We start from the raw sequence: 20,083 nt of genomic DNA, 5'->3' as shown, positions 1-20,083 counted from the left end.
AGTGAAAGGTGCCTTACAAATGCCTAGATCAGATACCTGCCATTTCCCAAAAGTCACCTGGACCCACTTGTTTTCCATGTAAATCACATGTCAATGAACTCATACAGTGAGTGCCACTAGAAAGGTGGGGTTTTTTTTTCAGTATAGCAACCATATCGGAAGTCAGATGCAGGATTCAAGGGTAGTTTTACTCTGCTAAGTAAGCTGAAAAAGAAATCCTAATGGACACCTCATTCAGCATGTTCATCTCCACAAGGTTTTAAAGCAGGAGGAGAAGGAGAAAAGCAGATCATATATTCATATCATATAATACTGGTAAAAGAGGGTGTTAAACAGCAGCTACTAAAGTTAGATATTTTAAATCAACAAGTCCAGATAACTTGCATGCAAGAGTTTTAAAAGAGTTGGCCATAGAGTTCTCAGGACTGTTAATGTTGATTTTCAATAAGTCCTGGAACACTGGTGAAGTTCCAGAGGACTAGAAAAAAGTGAATATTGTGCCAATATTTTAAAAGGTTAAATGGGCATGTCAGCTGGACATCAATCTTGGGCAAAATAATGGAAGGGCTAATATGGGATAAAGAATTAAAGGAGATTAATATAATTAATGCCAATCAACATGACTTTATGAAAAACAGAGCTAGTCAAACTAACTTGATTATCTTTTTTGATGGGATCAGAGAAGAGCTACAAGAATGATTAAAAGATTGGATAACATGCCTCCTGTGAAAGCCTCAAGGAGCTCAATCAATTTAGCTTGTCAAAAAGAAGTTTAAGGGGTGACTTGATCAAAGGATATAAGTATCTACTTGCGGATACAGAAATTTGATAAAAGGCAACTCTTCCATCTAGCAGACAAATGTATAACAAGAACCAATGCCTGGGACAACTTAACCATTGGAACAACTTACCAAATTTTTAAAATCTAGATTGGATGTTTTTCTAAAAGATATACTGTAGTTCAAATATAACTACTAGACATGAAACAGGAATTAATACCGGGGAATTGTATGGCCTGTGATATGCAGGAGGTCAGACAAACACAGTTGTCCCTTCTGGCCTTAAAAATCGATGAATTTCGTTGTGGAGGGAACCACAAGAATCCTATTGACTGAAAAATCTAAGAGGGTTGTCTGAGGGTACACCTTGTCACAGAAGAACCACAATTTGGCAAACAATCCACCACCATCTCTATGAAGACAACTCAGCGATCTGCCTCTGTACTCCAGACCCGTCTCCTTCTGTCCAAACTAAAATCTCAGCCTGTCTCTTTGACAACCACTTGTGGAAATCTAGCCATCAGCTGAAGCTCAGCAAAGCTAAAAAGGATCTCAATCTTCCTCCCAAAAAACGCTTCCTGCTACTTGCTTTCTCAATCACCCACAGACAACACCATCATTGTGCCTGTCACTCAGGCTCATAGCCGGGATGTCCTCTTCAATTCAGACTTCTCTCTAGGTCCTTGCACCCAGGCTCTGTCTAAGTCTTACAAGTTTTTCCTGTAAGACTAAGATACAGCCTTTCCTGTCCATCCACAGAACTAAAACTCTTGTCCTAGCTCTTATTATCTCATGTCTGAGTTTCTGCAACATCTTTTTCTCTAGCCTTGACAAATGCAGGTTTGCCCTGACTATGTCCATTCAGGATGCTGCAAAGATCATTTTTCTAGCCCATCCCTTTGACCATGTCACCCCTCTCTTTGCATCTCTCCACTGGCTCCCTCTTCTATATCACCTCAAACATAAGCTTCTTGTCTTCACATTTCAGACCCTTCACAGCCCATCCCAATCTTCCTGTCATCTCACATTCAGTATCAAAAGGTCGACACCAACTGGCCCATGATGCCAGCCTCCATTTCCCACCATTCTCCCAGTGGTTGGCTGCTGGGATGATGAGACCACAGCCTATCATGATGACCAATACTGCCACATGGTTGGCTAGTACTCTCCCACCAGTCTGTATCCATCTGTCATCTCTTATCTTATACTTAGAAAACAAGTTCTTTCGGGTGGGGGAGTGTCTTTTTGTTCTATGTTTGTACAGTGCCTAGCACAACGGGGTTCTGGTCCATGACTGGGGCTCCTACAAGCTTTAATAATACAAATAATACACAGTCTATATAAACTGTAAGATAGTCTACAAGGGCAACAAAAATTTGGTAGTAGAAGGCTCTTCAATGTAGTGAGAATGGCATAACAATAACCAATGGCTGGAAGTTGAGCTAGACAAATTCAAACTGGAAATAAGGCATGATTTTTTTTTAACAGCAATTTAATTAACCATTGGAACAATTTACCAAGCAATATGGTGGAGTCTTCATCAGCTAAAGTCTTTACATCAAGATTGGATAGATGTCTTTCTGAAATATATACTATAGCTCACCCCAAAGTTATTGGCTGAGATACAAGAATTACTAGGCATATTACACAGCAGGTCAGACCAGATGATCATAATGGCCCCTGGTGGCCTTAAAATCTATGAATCTCAGTAAGCAAGATTTCCCTCCCTCCATTCCCACAAGAATAACTAACCTTAGCAAAATGGAGAGATGGATACTTTATCCTCTGCAATTTAAGGAGTCTATGTTACACTATGGGGAATAAGCCAGAATACTGAAAAGCAGTACAATCAGCAGGCCCATCAAAGGGCACAATGAGAGCAAGAGAACCAAGAACAGGTAGAGACACCCAGGGTGTGTCTGTACTGCCACAAAAGATCCACGGCACCATGTCTCAGCCTGCGTCAACTGACTCGCACTCATGGAGCTCAGAGCCTCACTCAACTTAGAATATTTCCCCTTTTCAGTGGCTTACTAACAGAGAGTTCACTTACATTATTCCATTTTAAACTGGGATTTACACAAGCCACCATGAGAAATCTGGTTGAAATAAAAGTTTCATCTAATAGTCCAAGCTCATAACTGAGTTAGGATTGCTGGGTTCTACTCCTGGCTCGATCACACTCTTTTTCTATGACCTTGATAACTCACTCTAGAACTATCTGGTCATATGTTGCGCATAGACATTTACACTGTCTTCAGTGGGACTTTGTGCACAGGTGGACCCATGTTCCTGCTTACATTGCAGGATCGGGACCATAATCCTTCTGTACCTCAGTTGCTCCCTCCATAAAATGGGGACAATAATACTTATCTACCTCACAACAGCTCAACTGATTGTCAAAATCACTGGGAGCCTTAGCAGAAAGGCCCTACAAAGAGCAAAAGTATTATTATTATTATTAGACACTACACAGACAAAATACTGTATGTCCTTTCCCACTCTCCATCTGTTTTTACGTCCTTTAGATTGGGAACTCTTCAAGGCAGGAATTGTGTCTTCCTATGTATTTGTACACCACCTAGCATAACAGGGTTGTAGCCTGATTGGAGCCTTTGGGTACTCCTATAATATAAATAAATAAAATACACTATTAGTAGGAAAAACAGCATGGGGAGTTGCATGGTTCTTCCCTGGATACTCAACCACAGAGGACTGTCCCTGTTCTGCAAGAATATTTTCCCCCTAGTAACAGCACTTGCATCATGTCACCATTCACTCTAGCCCCAGCAGAGAAGACTGCCCAATGTGATTGTAAACACCCTCCTCCATCTGAGCAGTTACCCTACTCCCTGCCTGAGACCGCTGTCCCTCCTCTCCCCTCCCCACTGCGTCAGTCTTTCCCCAGGCAGTTTGGCTTTATGTGAAATCGTCACAGGTGGCCTAGCAAAGCTGGTGCTACCCACAGGACATGTCTTTTTTCTTTTCTATTTAACATACAGTCACCCTCAATGGATGAGGCTTTGTTTTCTTTGTCAAGTTTAATGTTATAAACATGTATAACCTGAAATAAGTTAGACACATTTATAATCTCAAATCTTATTTTATATAATAAACTCTTCATGCCAAGGACTGTGATTTCTTATTTGTGGGGACAACAACACTGAACCCAATACAGGAGAATACTAACCAACAGATGAGCACAACAGCACTGGCCATATTTTCTTGTAATGAAGATGTGTCTTATTAAGGTAAAAATAGAACAGAAATAAAATAACATGAATAATATTGATCTCTTATCTAAAGCTTTTCATCAGTGGATCTCAAAGTGCTATACGAAGGAATGTAACATTATCTGCATTTTGCGTGTGGGTAAAAGGCAAAGAGGTAAAGTGAGTTGGCCAAGATCACACAGCACTTCACTGGTGGAGTCACTCTACTAAATACGCTTTATGAGACATTCCTGAAATACTTAAAATGCTAGTAATTACTTTTGTATATACGAGTAAATACAAACCTGTTGTATAATATATATTTACATGACAATGCATGTTTATTTAGACATTGAGTCATACATTTTCAGGCCGGAAGGTACCATTAGATCATCTAGCTTGACATCCTGTATAACACAGGCATTAGAATTTCACCCAGTTGCTCCTATATTGAGCCCAATAGCTTGCATTTGACTAAAGCTATTTCCAGAAAGCCATCCAGTCTTGATTTGAAGACATTAAGAGATGGAGAATCCACCACTTTCTTTGGGAGTCTGGTCCAGTGATCGCCATCACTGTTCAACGTTTGTGCTTATTTCTAATTGCAATTTGTCCAGTTTTAAGTTAAGTTCTTGTTCTGCCCTTCTCCGCTAAAGAACCCTTCAGTACCCTGTATTTTCTCCGTGTGAAAGTATTTATACGATGTAATCAAGTCCTCTCAATCTTCTTTTTAAGAGAAACAGATTGAGCTCCTTAATTCTCAACATAAAGCATTTTTCCAGCCCTCAAATAATCTCCTCCCTACTCCTACTTACTTACCCTGTTCATTCATTTTAGGATCCCATCAGCCCCTTTTGCCACAGTATCTCACTGGATGCTCATATTCAGTTGCTTGTCCGCTATGGCTCTTACACTGCTTTCCAGGATACAGTCCCCCAGTTTGTAGGGATGGCCTGCGTTCCTTGTTCCTAGATGGATGATCTTGCATCTGGATGTCCTAAAATGCATTTTGTTTCAATAGGCCCATCTTACCAAGCGATCCCTGGCCTGTCCTCATCAGTATTTACCACTCCACCGATCTTAATGTCATCTGAAAATTTTATCAGCAGTGATTTTATATTTACTTCTAGATCATTTATAAAAATATTGAATAGTATTGGGCCTAGAACCACAATACACATCATTTTAAATCATATTTGTTAAATTCTATTTAAGTGTATATTAAATTGTCTGTTGCAATGCATAGATAGATGGGAAGATAGAGTTAATGGAATAATGACAGGTTTCAGAGTAACAGCTGTGTTAGTCTGTATTCGCAAAAAGAAAAGGAGTACTTGTGGCACCTTAGAGACTAACCAATTTATTTGAGCATAAGCTTTCGTGAGCTACAGAGTGAGCTTATGCTCAAATAAATTGGTTAGTCTCTAAAGTGCCACAAGTACTCCTTTTCTTAATGGAATAAAAGAATCAATCTCATCTTGAAATATTTCTGTTTGCCAATCAGCAAAATATAGGCTCCACAAATTAACTTGTTCTCTTAAGTACCTGCTCAACTAAATAAGAATAAAATGATATTTAAAACACATTCCCTCTGATTTTGTGTGAGACAAATTTCTCTTATAGAAACAGAGACGTATAGATCAGCAGGTTTCAGCGTTGCTTTCCACAGTAGGTCAGAAGTAACATCTTAATTGTGTGATATAAGAGCTATCTTCATCAATATCTACCTTATTCTGCAATGACTTGTGCATATGCTTAACTCTATGCACTGTGTATTGGTAAAGCCATGCTCCTGGTGATGAGCTCCCAAATCCTCTTTACTGCTCCTACACACCACACACTCACTTCTGACACAGTACGCTGAAGACAAGTATTAAATCTACCTAGTCAAGATTAGCAACCGATTTCTTCACTAAGACAGCCAGCTTTCATACTCTAAAGGCAATAAATGAATCCTAGTATCACTTCACTGAGTTAAATGATTGTCAAATCCTAGCCCTCAATCCTGCAAACATCTATGCATGTGTGTAATTTTATATTTAGGGGTTACTCTTACTACTTTCCCTGTTGTATCACCTGCCATGACCTTTATTTTACATACGTATTGTGACAAAGTTCCTCCTCTGCCTTGGTGGGTCCTGCGCTTATTGGTGGATTTGCTTGCCTCAGAGTTTCACGGCAGCCCTCAGTTTGGCCACTTTTGCTAGTGGCTCAAACCTGCCATTCATTCAGCTACCCTCATCACTGTCCAGCATGGGGGAAAGGGAGGAGAACAATCACCGCAGTCTCAGCTGGTCCACCTAGTGGGATGGGGGACAGGTCAGGGACCTTCCCTTCTGGTGGGACCCACAGTCCAGGTCAACTCCTCCTGTATCCAGTAGGGAGTTGGGGGCATGAGGGGAACCCGGGCCTGTCCTCTACTCCGGGTTCCAGCCCAGGGCCCTGTGGATCACAGCTGTCTACAGTGTTTCGTGTAACACCTGTGTGACAGCTACAACTCCCTGGGGTACTTCCCCATGGCCTCCTCCCAACACCTTCTGTATCCTGACCACAGGACCTTCCTCCTGATGCCAGATAGCGTTTGTACTCCTCAGTCCTCCAGCAGCACGCCCTCTCACTCTCAGCTCCTTGCACACCCCTCCCTAACTGAAGGGAGGTCCTAGCAGCTTCTTAATTGGCTCCAGGTGCCCTAATTAGCCTGTCTGCCTTAATTGGTTCCAGCAAGTTCCTGATTGTTCTGGAACTGCCCCTGTTACCTTACCCAGGGAAAAGGGATCTGCTTAACCTGGGGCTAATATATCTGCTTTCTATCACTCTCCTGTAGCCATCTGGCCCTACCCTGTCACAGTATATAAAACACAGTATAAAGCCCTCAATAATTAGTCTCTAAATCAGCTGTTGTCATTAAGTAATTACCTACACTATACCCTAGTCCTTCTCTCATTTCTTCACCCATATTTACGTTTCTCTCTATCCCTCTCTTCCCTCCACTCTGATTTTCTTCCTTCCCTTTTTGCCTGTTTCCTTTTGTTTCTTTTAACCAACACCTGTAACCCATCTCTTCTGAGATGAATTGACCCTTTATGATTGTTTTCTTATTAACAGGATTTCCTGGAGCTCCACAGTAGATGGCGAAGTGGGACAGGCTGCCTTCTATCTTGATACACATATAAATATATATTTTACAGCAAAAATAGAAATGAAAAAACAACAAAATAGATTTAAAATGGCTGGTAACATTTGAAGCACTTTTCCTGGTGCAGTACGTCTGAGAACATTTATGTGATCAAAGATTTAATTAAAGTAAGAGTTTCTCTCTCTTTGGTTCTGATGTTACAATCACAATATTAATAAACTTAAAAAAATAAAACACCTAACTGCCAATAAATAAATATATAATTTTTTTAAAAAATCACAAAATCATTTTTGCTATCATTCATTGTTTCTACAGGACAAGGTTGTGAGCTCTTAAAGCAGAGAGACTTGAATGTAGCATACACCATTCCAAAAAGGTGATGTAATCTACTCAGTAAAAGAACCCAAATATCTAAGATCCTTTGTTCAACTACTGTATGCTTAGGCTTTGGCTGGGCATTTTTAGGACAAGTAGAAATTGGCCTGTTGCCAAAGCCTATCAAAACCCGGTACTCTTTCAATGATCTAGAGTGAAGATCTTTGCATGGCTCTGGCCGTACTTTGTCACGTCGGAGAGATTAGCCTGTCTAGTACCAGTGAGGAAAGTTATTTCATGGCTGGAGAATTAGGAGGAAATGTGTCCTAAATTACTATAATCTCCATTTAATCTTTTCACCTCAGGGATTAAATCTTCCCAAAGTGGTGTCCAGCATTGAATTAACATGGCTAAGTGCAATAATGTCTGAAAATTCTTGTTCATCAGGAACACAGCAATAACTATTACCTGCAGTTTGTGCGTGCATGAGTACGAGGGCCACATGAGTACGAGGGCCATTTGTAGAGGATCCCATTTTACTATGGCCTCAGGACACTGAATTAGAAATGGTCTAAACAGGAAAGGAAAAGTTATTGAGCCACAAGGTCTCTCTCAGATGGTTTTCTCTTCAGAAGTTTAGTCTGCCTCTCAAATTAAATTTTTTGGTAATATTTAGTACTGCTTTTGAAGAACCTTAAGTTGCAGCATTGCATCCACAGTTATTTATTACCTGCCTTGTGGTCTGAACAAATACAATTTTGTTATTCCATGTCTTCAATAGAAAGAGCACATATGGTTTTGGTTGACAAAATTATGATAAAATTCACTGTATCCTAAACACTGAAAAGTTTGCAGATGGTTTCTGGGCATAATAGGGAGGGGAGGATTAAATTACAACAAAAGACGTGCCAATTTTTTTCCCTTTTCTTACTGTTCACCCTGTCTTCACATCCCAGCTTCTCTCCAATTAGATACTGGGGCAGAGCAGGTATTTGATCCAGCAATCATATGTTTCTCTTTAGCTGTTGGCATTCCATCTCACTTTGTCATGTTAACACTGTATTATGCTCAGGTTCACTTCATAGACAAACACTCGGTGACATCACAAGCATCATGTCACAAACAGCACAAGTACAAACAGTGACACTTTAGCAATACAACAGCTTCATGTCTGAGAAACACCGGCTTTAGACACATGCTGAAGGCTTGAAGTCAATCTAACTTTTGTTGTTTCATTTCTGAAAAGTTTTGTAGTTCCTCAACTCCCTTCCTGAACTAAACTGATCACCTTATTCTTACATAACCCATAACTGTGCACTGAGAGACCAAAAAAACCACTGCCATTTGGGTTATTAAGATCCCATATTTCTTTTTTTTTTTTTTTAATTAACACCTGGATTTACAAAGGTAAGGATTATCCCTTCTGTGGGGTTTTCTATGATTTTCACTGGCCTTTCATATACTCTACTAATTCAAGCATCCATTTCAGGTGTGCTGCATGTATTCCATCTCCAAGAACCAAATCATCTTTCACAAACAGATATATCTGTAGTTTGGTAAGACACATTTTTCTTCCTTTCAGTCTTTTAAGGTAAAATATGTATTTAGCTTTTCACTTGCACCTAGATACCACAGTGACTGGTTTCCAATAAATATAATAATAATGCAAAAAAGGAAGAAGTGTTCAATAAATATTTCTGTTCTGTATTTGGGAAAAACAGATAAAATAGTCATATCATAGGATAACACTATTTCCATTCCATCAATATCTCAGGAGGATGTTAAACAGCAACTACTAAAGATAGGTATTTTTAAATCAGCAGGTCTGGATAACTTGCATCCAAGAATTTTAAATGAGCTGACTGATGAGCTCAGTGGACCATTAATGTGGATTTTCAGTAACTCTTGGAGCACCAGGGAAGTTTCTGAAGACTGGAAGAAAGAATTAAAGGATAGTAATATAATTAATGGTATTCAACATGGGTTTATGGAAAATAGATGCTGTCAAACTAAGTTAATGTCTTTTTTTATAAGAGTACAAGTTTGGTTGATAATGGTAGTAGTGTTGATGTAATATACTTAGACTTCTGTAAGGCGTTTGACTTGGTACCAACATGACGTTTTGATTTTAAAACTAGAACAATATAAAACTAATATGGCACACAATAAACAGATTAAAAGCTGGCTATCAGACAGGTCTCAAAATGTAACCATAACCAGGAACTAGTCATTGAATGGGTGTGTTTCAGTGGGATCCAGCAGGAATCAGTTCTCGGCTCTACACTATTTAACATTTTTATTGGTGACCTGGAAGAAAACATAAAATCATCACTGATAAAGTTTTCTGATAACACAAAAGCTGGAGGAGTGGTAAATAATGAGGAGGACAGATCACTGATACAGAGCGATCTGGATTGATTGGTAAACTGGGCACAAGCAAACAATATGCATTTTAATGTGTCTAGATGTAAAGGTGTACATCCAGGAACAAAGAATTGTAGCGTGGATGTGGGACAGCAAGCTGACGCACAGACTAGATAAAACTATTTGATTTCTGAGAAGGGAAGAACATCTGGAAGGTGTCATCTGTGCAGGAGTAGCCCTGTCTGTCTAAGAGGTAAGCCCAAACATCTCGATATGTTTTTCAGCATGGAATTCATTTTTTTTATAACAGGTTGCACATGGAACCTCGTGTTTCAGCAATGGTCAGGTGTGGCTTTTTTTCTTCTTCTCTTGTGACCTCTAGTCTGGGCTACTGTAACATGATTTATTTGGGCAACTTTTAAATAGCACTCATAGGCCACAGTAATACAGAATGCAAGAGCCCAAGCTTTCACCTGTGAGTTTATGAGGACCATGCTCCGTGACCTGCACTTTTTCTATTATCCAGTGACTAGAATTTAAGAGCTCAAGTAATAGGGAACCATTCTAATTAAAAGGACCATCTGTCTCAATGCAGCAAGTGTGATCAGGAGGGCTGGAACTGCTGATCAGCTTGTGGTCTGATTCTGGGGTGAAAGACAGCAGATCTTTCCCCACTAACAGCCCACCTTTCTGGCCTTCTCAATATCCAAGACCCTGGGAAAAAGAACAGGTCAACTTATATCCCCTAGAAATAGGGCCCTATTACTGCAGAGGGGGAGCAGACAGTTGGGCCTCCTTTCTGCATTCGCAGAAGACTTGCCAGCAGAAGCAAGAAGAGGAAGAAGAAGAGAAGGTTGGGAGAGCAGAGGAACCATGCAGGATGGAGAAATGTGGGGAACCTTAATTAAATTTTCCCTAACGTTTGTCTGGTTTAATTTGTGAGATAGATGAAGGTTGAGCAGGACTTTGCACTCAGTGTAGTCAGGGCAACCCATGTTTAATATGCGTTAGCTGGTTGCGATCAACTATAAATGGGAATCTAGGAGAGTTCTTCACTTCCTGCTCCCCGGAGCTAGCTGCAGGTACAGAGTGACTGCTGCATTTCCACCCCAAAGGTGGCTATATTTCAGTGGATGAAGAAGAAAGCCCTCAAAGCACATAATAAAGTAATCAGTTAAATATTACAGTGACTCTAGACAAATGCTGCATGCAGAAGGCTCTCAGAAACAGGTTAAAAAACAGCCTTAAGCAATACAGAAGACTGGCTAATATGGGATCTTTAACTTCTCCTCGGACAGAAGGAACCCTGATTTCACAGCCCATCCAAAGGATGCTGCAGCAGCTGCACCATTTTCTGTGGGGGGCTGAGCTGCAGAATCAACATTCCATAGAAGCACAGGTCCTTGGTGTGATGCTTAAACCTGTAACCTAGCTCAGAAGGAAGAGTTCTACCCCATAAACCTTCCTGACATAAAGTAACATTTATTTACTGCATAAACCCACCACTGAAATGTGCTGTTCATTTTAGTGATTGATAGAATTGGGTTATAATAAGCACATTTTATTATTGAAAAACTTAAGGTTTAAATATAAAGCAAATGGTATTTTCAGATCTATTTTAATGACAACTATCAAAACCATTCCAATGCCATAAGGGAAAAATTCTCTCTCTGTATCCTTTATGTCTATATGCATGAAATCCTCATTCTGCAAGAAAGACTCTTGTCCATCTATCAATCCATCATTCTGAAAATAGAATACAGCAAGCCTTATTTTTTCCATTTAATTTTCATTAGATTCTTGATGGAATGAAAATAACACAGCAATGGACAAATTCTCCCTCTACAATTCTCAATGACTTTAGTGAACCTATATGAGAGGGCAGAATTTGGCCAAAAATCTAAAAAATAAATAAATAAATAAAAGGCAACAACAAAGGAGATACCAATAAAATATATATATAAAACTCTGATGTATGTCGGGTGGGTATATATCAAATACCTTCAGTTCATATAAGAATACATGCCTCTAACTGTGGCATGCAGCATGGACGAGGTAATCAGGGCACTGGGGTTCTATTCCTGTCATTCGCAAAAAGAAAAGGAGTACTTGTGGCACCTTAGAGACTAACCAATTTATTTGAGCATGAGCTTTCGTGCATCCGATGAAGTGAGCTGTAGCTCACGAAAGCTCATGCTCAAATAAATTGGTTAGTCTCTAAGGTGCCACAAGTACTCCTTTTCTTTTTGCGAATACAGACTAACACGGCTGTTACTCTGATTCCTGTCATTGCTGCTGACTCATGCTGTGACACTGAGAGAATCACTTAACTGCTCTGTGTATCAATTTCCCTGTCTGCAAAATGGGAATAATTATCTTTGTGCAACATTTAGAGAGCTCTTGGTGAAAAAAGCTAAGAACGATGGATGCTGTTGTTATTATTATTATTATTATTATTAACAACAATTAGTTGGCTTTCTCCGGTGATACCCAACTGAATACCTGCACTTTCGTTGACTGTTCTTTAGCTCTGACTGCTAGCATGACCAGTGACTGGCCCAACAAGACCACCGTGAAATGACAGGACAGTGCAGAAGCTGATGTCTGTGATGTTGCCACCATATTCCCGTCCACAACAAGACACATATCCCAGTCACTCCTTTTAGGCTTTGCTACCTTGTTGTACAGTTTCCACTTACTGCTGCTTCTTGATTTTTAAATAGGCAGGCCTGGGTCTGATCTTGCTGAAATCAGCCTCTGTATTCCTTATGGAATCTACAACTGGTGAGAAAATCATGATTCTAATGGGTATAAATCCCCTTTCCAGCAACTGAAAGTGATCTCACTAGACATCAAGCCCCACTCTGTTCTGAACCTCTTTTCTTATGTGCCAGAAACTGGGACTGGTGCCAAAGACTCAGAAGATCCCGAGAGGCTCCATGATGGTGCCTAGCTTCCCTGCCGGCATCTTTCTTCAGCGCTGGGTCCTTTGAAGACAGCACCGAGCACTCTGCACTGAAGACAACGTGCTGAGAGCAGGATCCGCGGTGCCTGGGTCCCACTGAGGTCGGAGAGCTGCCTCCATCAGGAGGATTTTGAGACACTACTCCCTCTCCTTGATGGTTCTCGTCTGGAACTCCTGACAGATCTTGCAGCGGTCTTTCTGATGACCCTCACCAAGCCGCCTTAAGCAGGAGGTGTGGGGGTCACTTTTTGGAACGCACTTAGCGCAGATTTGGCAAGTCTTAAAGCCCAGGGATAGCGGCATTCCCTGGTAACAAATGGGGAAGGAAATGGCCGGGGGGGAGTGGAGGAACCCCCCATAACTAAAACTTATAAGGAAAACTATTAAACTAACTATACTAACTTGGAAACTAACTATGCACAGCATATAGAGTACTACTAATCCACTTGCCGAAGCAGGAGAAGAGCAAGGGGAAGTTCCAGCTACCGTCACTGGCAGTAAGAGGTAACTGATGGGGTGCAGGGTTCTATATTGGATGCCACGAAGGTGCAACTCTAGGGGGCGCCCCGGCCAACCCTATGGTTGCTGCTAGGGTAAAAATCTTCCGGCTACTGTGCACGTACACACACCTGATTGGAACTGACATGAACAAGCACTCGAAGAAGAACTATATTAACTTTCCTGCAGATCCCCCTCCATGTTGAGGTTTCCTTGTACTGTTGTCTGCTGGAGAGTCCCTGGCACTACCATGCCAGAAAAGTAGAGTCCCACAAGCTAACTTGAGACATAGGGCCCACAAAGATGGCCCTATTCCATCAGATGTTGGAGGAACTTATGGCATTGGAGGTCTGAACCCACTGCTTTCCTGTAGCTGGACGCCCCCCTCCACCATACCACTGACAGAAGAATTTGGAGTAAGTTCGGTGACAGGAACCACACAAAGTGTGACTCTCCACTGGCCCATCAGACGGGGCTTCCCACAGAAAGGGGGCAAATGTGGGTGATTTTTTAAATCTAAAATACGCCCCCCAAAACCACAAACTACCGTCTTGGAGCATCAGAGAAAATCCAGCTGCTCCACTCCTGCCTTCTCCTCCCAGTGGAAGAGCTAGAGTTGCTTTGACTGTTGCTTATGGACCATGGATGCTCAGAAGCAGCCCTGCAATTCCTGGCCACTGAGCTCAGCAGGATTTGGCCTTGCTGATGGCACAGGATTTACCATCTAAATGGGAAGATGGTTTGGAGACCTGAGACCTATGCTCAGACTTTCTTGAGAAAAACAATCTGTGGGTTCTGCTCCTCTCATAAGTCAGCCCATCATGAAAACAAGTTTTATGAACTTCCAAGGCCAGTGAGGCTCAAGAAGTCTTCAAGGCCAGTGAGGCTCAAGACATAACTGGCTGCACTGGGCCCATTGTTCTTAAATTCCCTGTCCACTGCCATTCCATTATCTTTAGATTGTTGGCCATATGCAATAAATTATCAGCTTTCATGCATTTAAAAAACTGTAATTTGGTGAAGCCAGTTTTTTAGTTATAAATGTAACATATTTTCTGGTTATGCTTTAGCCATACATTTGACTGTGGGGACTAGGAAAAAAGGAATTGCATTAAGGATGTCAGAAATTCTCTCATTCACCTTTCTCTCAGATTTTTGAATACACGTCAAACTTTAGAAGTATTTTAAATTCATTTTTTTTAATGATTTCTTTTGTTCCTAGTTGGTTTGTACACGATATTGATAGATCAACAGATTAATTTCTTCAGTGGGTCAAAATCATTACTACCATTTGCCTTTTGGTGGAAAGGAACGTTATCCTTTGAATGATTTATTCTTTTCAGTGGTGTTCATTCAATAGAGGTCTATTGTTTCAGTGTTTATTTCTTCAAATGGAATTTGTTTAAGTAGGTTCCACGGCACGAACACAAAGAGCCCTAATTCATGCAGTCTAGGTCTACATCATGCCATCAGATGTCAGGTTTGATGGGTGATGGCACTTATATAGATTTACACAACAAAAACTACATTATATGAATGTTAAAATTGTGAGTCAGTCACAAAACATGGAAATCCACAGTTCAGGATTTAAATATTCTATGTCGACATAGAATATATAATACTAAAATGGTGCTCCATTAGACATAAGGTACAGAAAGTTAAATCTTAACTTTGAATTTCCTGGCATTTGTAGCTTTCTCTGGCTTTTATCATAGAAAAATAAAAATGTAGGGCTGGAAGGGACCGCAAAAGGTTATCAAATTCAGCCCTCTGCACTGAGGCACAACCACGTAAACCTAGACCATTCCTGACAGGTGTTTGTCCAACCTGTTCTTAAAAACCTCCAATGACGGGGATTCCACGGCCTCCCTTAGATGCCTATTCGGGAATTTAACTACCCTTAGAGTTAGAGAGCTTTTCCTAATATCTAACTTCAATTTCCCTTGCTGCAGATTGAGCCCATTACTTCTTGTCCTACCTTCTGTGGACATGGAGAACAATTAATCACTGTCATCTTTATAATACCCCTTATCATATTTGAAGACATATTTCTCTCCCTCCCCTGCCCCACAGTCGTCTTTATTCAAGACTAATCAAGCACAGATTTTTTAGCCTTTCCTTATAAGTAAGACTGTCTAAACCTTTTATCATTTTTGTTGCTCTCCTCTGGACTCTCTCCAATTGGTCCACATCTGTCCCAAAGTGTGGCACCCAGAACTGGACACAATACTCCAGCTGAGGCCTCCCTAGTCCTGAGTAGAGTGGGCCAATTCCTCCCATTCTTACATATGACACTCCTGTTAATACATCCCAGAATGATACTAGCTTTTTTCACAACTGCATCACATTGTTAACTCATATTCAATTTGTGATCCACGATAATACTCAGATCCCTTTCAGCAGTACAACTGCCTAGCCACTTATTCCCCATTTTGTAGTTGTGCATTTGATTTTTCCTAAGTGGAGTACTTTGCACTTGCCTTTGTTGAACTTCATCTTGTTGATTTCAGATCAATTCTCCAATTTGTCAAGATCGTTTTGAATTCTAATCCTGTCCTCCCAAGTACTTGCAACCCCTCCCAGCTTGGTGTCTTTCCCAAATATTATAAACACATTCCCTCCGCTCCATTATAGATTCATAGATATTTAGATCAGAAGGGACCATTATGATCATCTAGTCTGACCTCCTGCACAACGCAGGCCACAGAATTTCACCCACCACTCCTGCAAAAAACCTCTCACCTATGTCTGTGCTATTGAAGTCTTCAAATTGTGGTTTAAAGACTTCAAGGAGCAGAGAATCCTCCAGCGAGTGACCCGTGCCCCACGCTACACAGGAAGGCGAAAAACCTCCAGGGCCTCTTCCAATCTGCCCTGGAGGAAAATTCCTTCCTGACCCCAAATATGGCGAGAGTTATCAATGTCATTAATGAAAATACTGAATAGTACTGGATCTAGGATTGACCCCTTTAGAATTCCACTATACACACCCTCCTGTCTGACAGAAACCATTGACAACTTCTCTTTGACTATGGTCTTTCAACCAGTTGTGCACGCACCTTATAGTAATTTTGTTTAGACCACATTCCCCTAGTTTGCTCATGAGAATGTCATAGGACTGTGTCAAAAGCCTTAATAAACATTAAGGTAGATCAAACCTATTGCCTCCCTCCCTATCCAATAGGCCAGTAACCCTAAGGAGAAAAAAAGGGGTTGGTTTGGCATGATTTGTTCTTGACAAAGCCACACTGGCTACTCTTTATAACCGATTGTCCTCTAGATGCATGCAAACTGATTATTTAATAATGTGTTCCAGTATCTTTCCAGGGATCAGAGTTAGGCTGACTGGTCTATAATTCCCCTGGTCCCCTTTGTTCCCCTTTTTAAAGCTAGGTACAACATTTGTCCTTCTCCAGTCCTCTGAGACCGCACCTGGCCTTCAGGATCCCTCAAAGATAATTCCTAACAGTTCTGAGATTGCTTCAGCTTTTAATTAAGTTGTGTACATGTTCTTGTTTTATACTTCCTAATCAGTTATTGTTTGTCTGTCTAGTGTAATTACAGCTTATTACATAGCACAAGCAGCATGTACAATTACTTTTTAGAAATGTAACTACAATATGCATTGAAGTCATAAAAAGCTTAATGAAACTTTGAAACCAATGTTTTGTGCACATTTTTTAAGAAGGCTTGTGATGGTTTCCAATACTATTTCCTAATTAAACCAATCATACTTAGGGCCTATCACATTTGGTGTTAAATCAGTACTGATAGTTAGCACATATACAGCATACATCACCAATGTGAGGGAAGTATTATCATCTTCATTTGCCAGATAAGGAAAGCAGACAGAGCTTAAGTGACTTGCCAATTGCCACACAGCAAGTTAGTGAAAACCAGGGCTAGCCCTCAACAGTCTCAGTGCAGGTTCAGTCCCCTAGACCAAACTGCCTCACACTAATCATTTGATAAAAAGACAAACATGTGTTTTATCTTTTTTTTTTTTTTTTAAATCCTTTTAAGGTCCAATGCGCCAAGGTGCTGAATTTCTCCTGTGAGATGTTGAGGCAATAAAATGGTTAGAAATGGCTACATGGATTGTATTTTGAAGTTTTACTATTAAAAAATTCTGAAACCAAAGTGTTTTACATGATAGACAATTGATAAGTCCTCAATACAGATGTGCATAGCAGAAACAATAGCATACTGTAACTTTAACTGGTAGCAGCCTCACCATAACACTATAGAAACAGAAATATGCACTTTAAACCCACATAAAACAAATCCCCAATATACTGATTGTTTGTTATACTATTTAGAAGGGCTTGCTGAGGACAGCTGATGAGAAATGGTGGGCACCAAGAAAATAAGAAAAGTACAATGAGATACAAAATGAATTATTCTGAACATATTTGCAGTTTTGTTATCTCATTGATTTAAAATTAATCTCATTGCTCAGGAAATAGAATGGAGGCTCCATTTTCCAAAAATCTCTTTCTTGAGCCCTGAAGCCAATTTACGTTCTCTAAGAATAAGGGACCTACAGGAAAAAGTATTCTAAATATTAACTAATAAAGGGACAAATACTAGGAGGAGCTGCCTCCAAGTATTTCAGGAGATATGGAAAAACGTTAATTTTAAAGGGGGTTCTTTCATCTTTTTTTTAAAATATATATTCTCACAATATGTTCCTGTGGGAAAAAGAAACTGGCAAAATGTCTGTTTGATTGAAAAAATAGAAGTATCATTTATTCTGCAGGAAATCTATATGTGGTAAATGCAATTTATGCACTCATGCTCTTTTTACTCAAGGCACTTCCCTTCGCCTATCCCTTAAAAATTATCTGTATTTAATCTTTCCAACAAAAAAAGTTTGAGACTTAAAAAAAGCACCAGGAATAAATAGGATACACAGCTTTGCTGCTCTTAAATTATGCGGCTTATTCTCCCATGTGGGTAAAAACCATCAGACATCCTCAATTATTATTCATTGCAGAGATGAGGATTAGAAGGTCCAATTTACACCATTGGAAATTTAAGCAATATTATCGGAAAGCACCACTATAAGCATGTGCAGCACAAAACTATTGAAATGTTTCCTGTTTCCTTCTTGAAATAATGTTATTTACAGTGATTTCCATCTTTTACAAAAGAAATTTTCTCATTGATCTTGCTACTGTACATTAATAAACTTTGACTAGACTGGATCTTTAAACTTCAAGTTGACTATATGCTCCAGTTCATGTCTTTTATCCAGAGGTGGTACTCTTCTTTTAGATTTCCTAATTGTAATTCAATTAATTCTACATGTAAAGAAAACATAAAAGTGGTCTCTAAAGGCTTAAAGTAGCAGATGCTTTTTTCCCCACCCTTTTAGAAAATATTGTCACATTTCAAAGTTAGATGCATTGACTTCCCCCCAGGACCCCCTGCCCCTTATCCAACCCACCTACTCCCCACCCCCTTACCATGCCACTCAGAGCAGCAGGAGCTCACAGCCCCGCCGTCCAGCCGGAGCCAGCCATGCTGCCGCGCTGCCTGGGACGAGCAGCAGGCCAGAGCGCTGGCAGCACGGCGAGCTGAGGCTGCGGGGGAGGAGGGACAGCAGGGGAGGGGCCGGGGGCTAGCCTCCTCAGCCAGGAGCTCAGGGGCCGGGCAGGATGGTCTCGTGGGCCGGATGTGGCCGGAGTTTGCCGACCTCTGGCTTAAACAATACCACTTAATACCACTTCAGCAGTAAGCTGATATCAAAGCATACCAATTAACACACAGGCACAGGAGACCAGGATTCTATCCCTTGTTCTGCCACTGGCCTGCTGAGGACCTTGGGCAAGTCTCTTCACCTCTCTTTGCCTCAGCTTACCCCAGCTGTAAAATGGGGATAACGATACTGACCTCCCTTTGTAAAGTGCTTCAAGATTTACCCCAATGAAAAGCACTATATACAAGCTAAGTATTGTTACTACTTTAAAAATACTATAATTTACCAGATTTCCATTAATCTGCCATTTTTCCTTTCCTGTCTAACAGCTTCAGAGATGTGCATGAACAAATGAAAGCTCCTATTTTCATCAGCAAGTTACAGCCAAATTCTTCGAGGAATGCCACAATCCAGTGTCTTGTGACACTGCAATCACATCAGGAAAGCGAATAACAATGTCAAACACTGGACAGTGAGAAAGGGCTCATTAAAGAGAAGGAAACACATTTACATTCCAAACTATCTTGATAATCAGTAGTGGGGAAGACATTTTGGTAAATATATATTTCATAAAGTATGTACCAAGATGTCCCTCTTTAACACTGACTATACCAGATCAGAACTAATTTTACATGGAGGAAAAATGTACAGAAATACTATGCTGTAAAGCCCCAACTCAGCAAAGCACTTAAACATGTAACTTTGATACTTGGAAAGATACTGGAACAAATTATTAGGCAATCAATATGTAAGCACCTAAAGGTTATAATAGGGTTATAAGAAATAGCCAGCATGGATTTATCAAGAACAAATCATGCCAAACCAACCTCATTTCCTTCTTTGTCAGGGTTACTAGCCTAGTGGGGGGAGAAGCAGTAGCCATGATATATCTTGATTTCAATGCGGTTTTTGACACAGTCCCATGTGACATTCTCATAAGCAAACTGGGGAAATGTGGTATAGACAAAATTACTATAAGATGGGAGCAAAACTCTTTGCAAGACTGTACTGAGAGAGAAGCTATCAGTGTAAGAACTGGACGAGTATTTAGAGGGATCCCTCTGGGGTCAGTCCTGGATCCAGTACCTTTCAGTATTTTAACTAATGACAATG

This window comes from Eretmochelys imbricata, chromosome 12 (assembly GCF_965152235.1).
Source record: "Eretmochelys imbricata isolate rEreImb1 chromosome 12, rEreImb1.hap1, whole genome shotgun sequence".
Classification (NCBI taxonomy): Eukaryota; Metazoa; Chordata; order Testudines; family Cheloniidae; genus Eretmochelys; species Eretmochelys imbricata.
The sequence above is the reverse complement of the archived record's forward strand: the minus strand, read 5'-3'. Positions refer to the sequence as shown.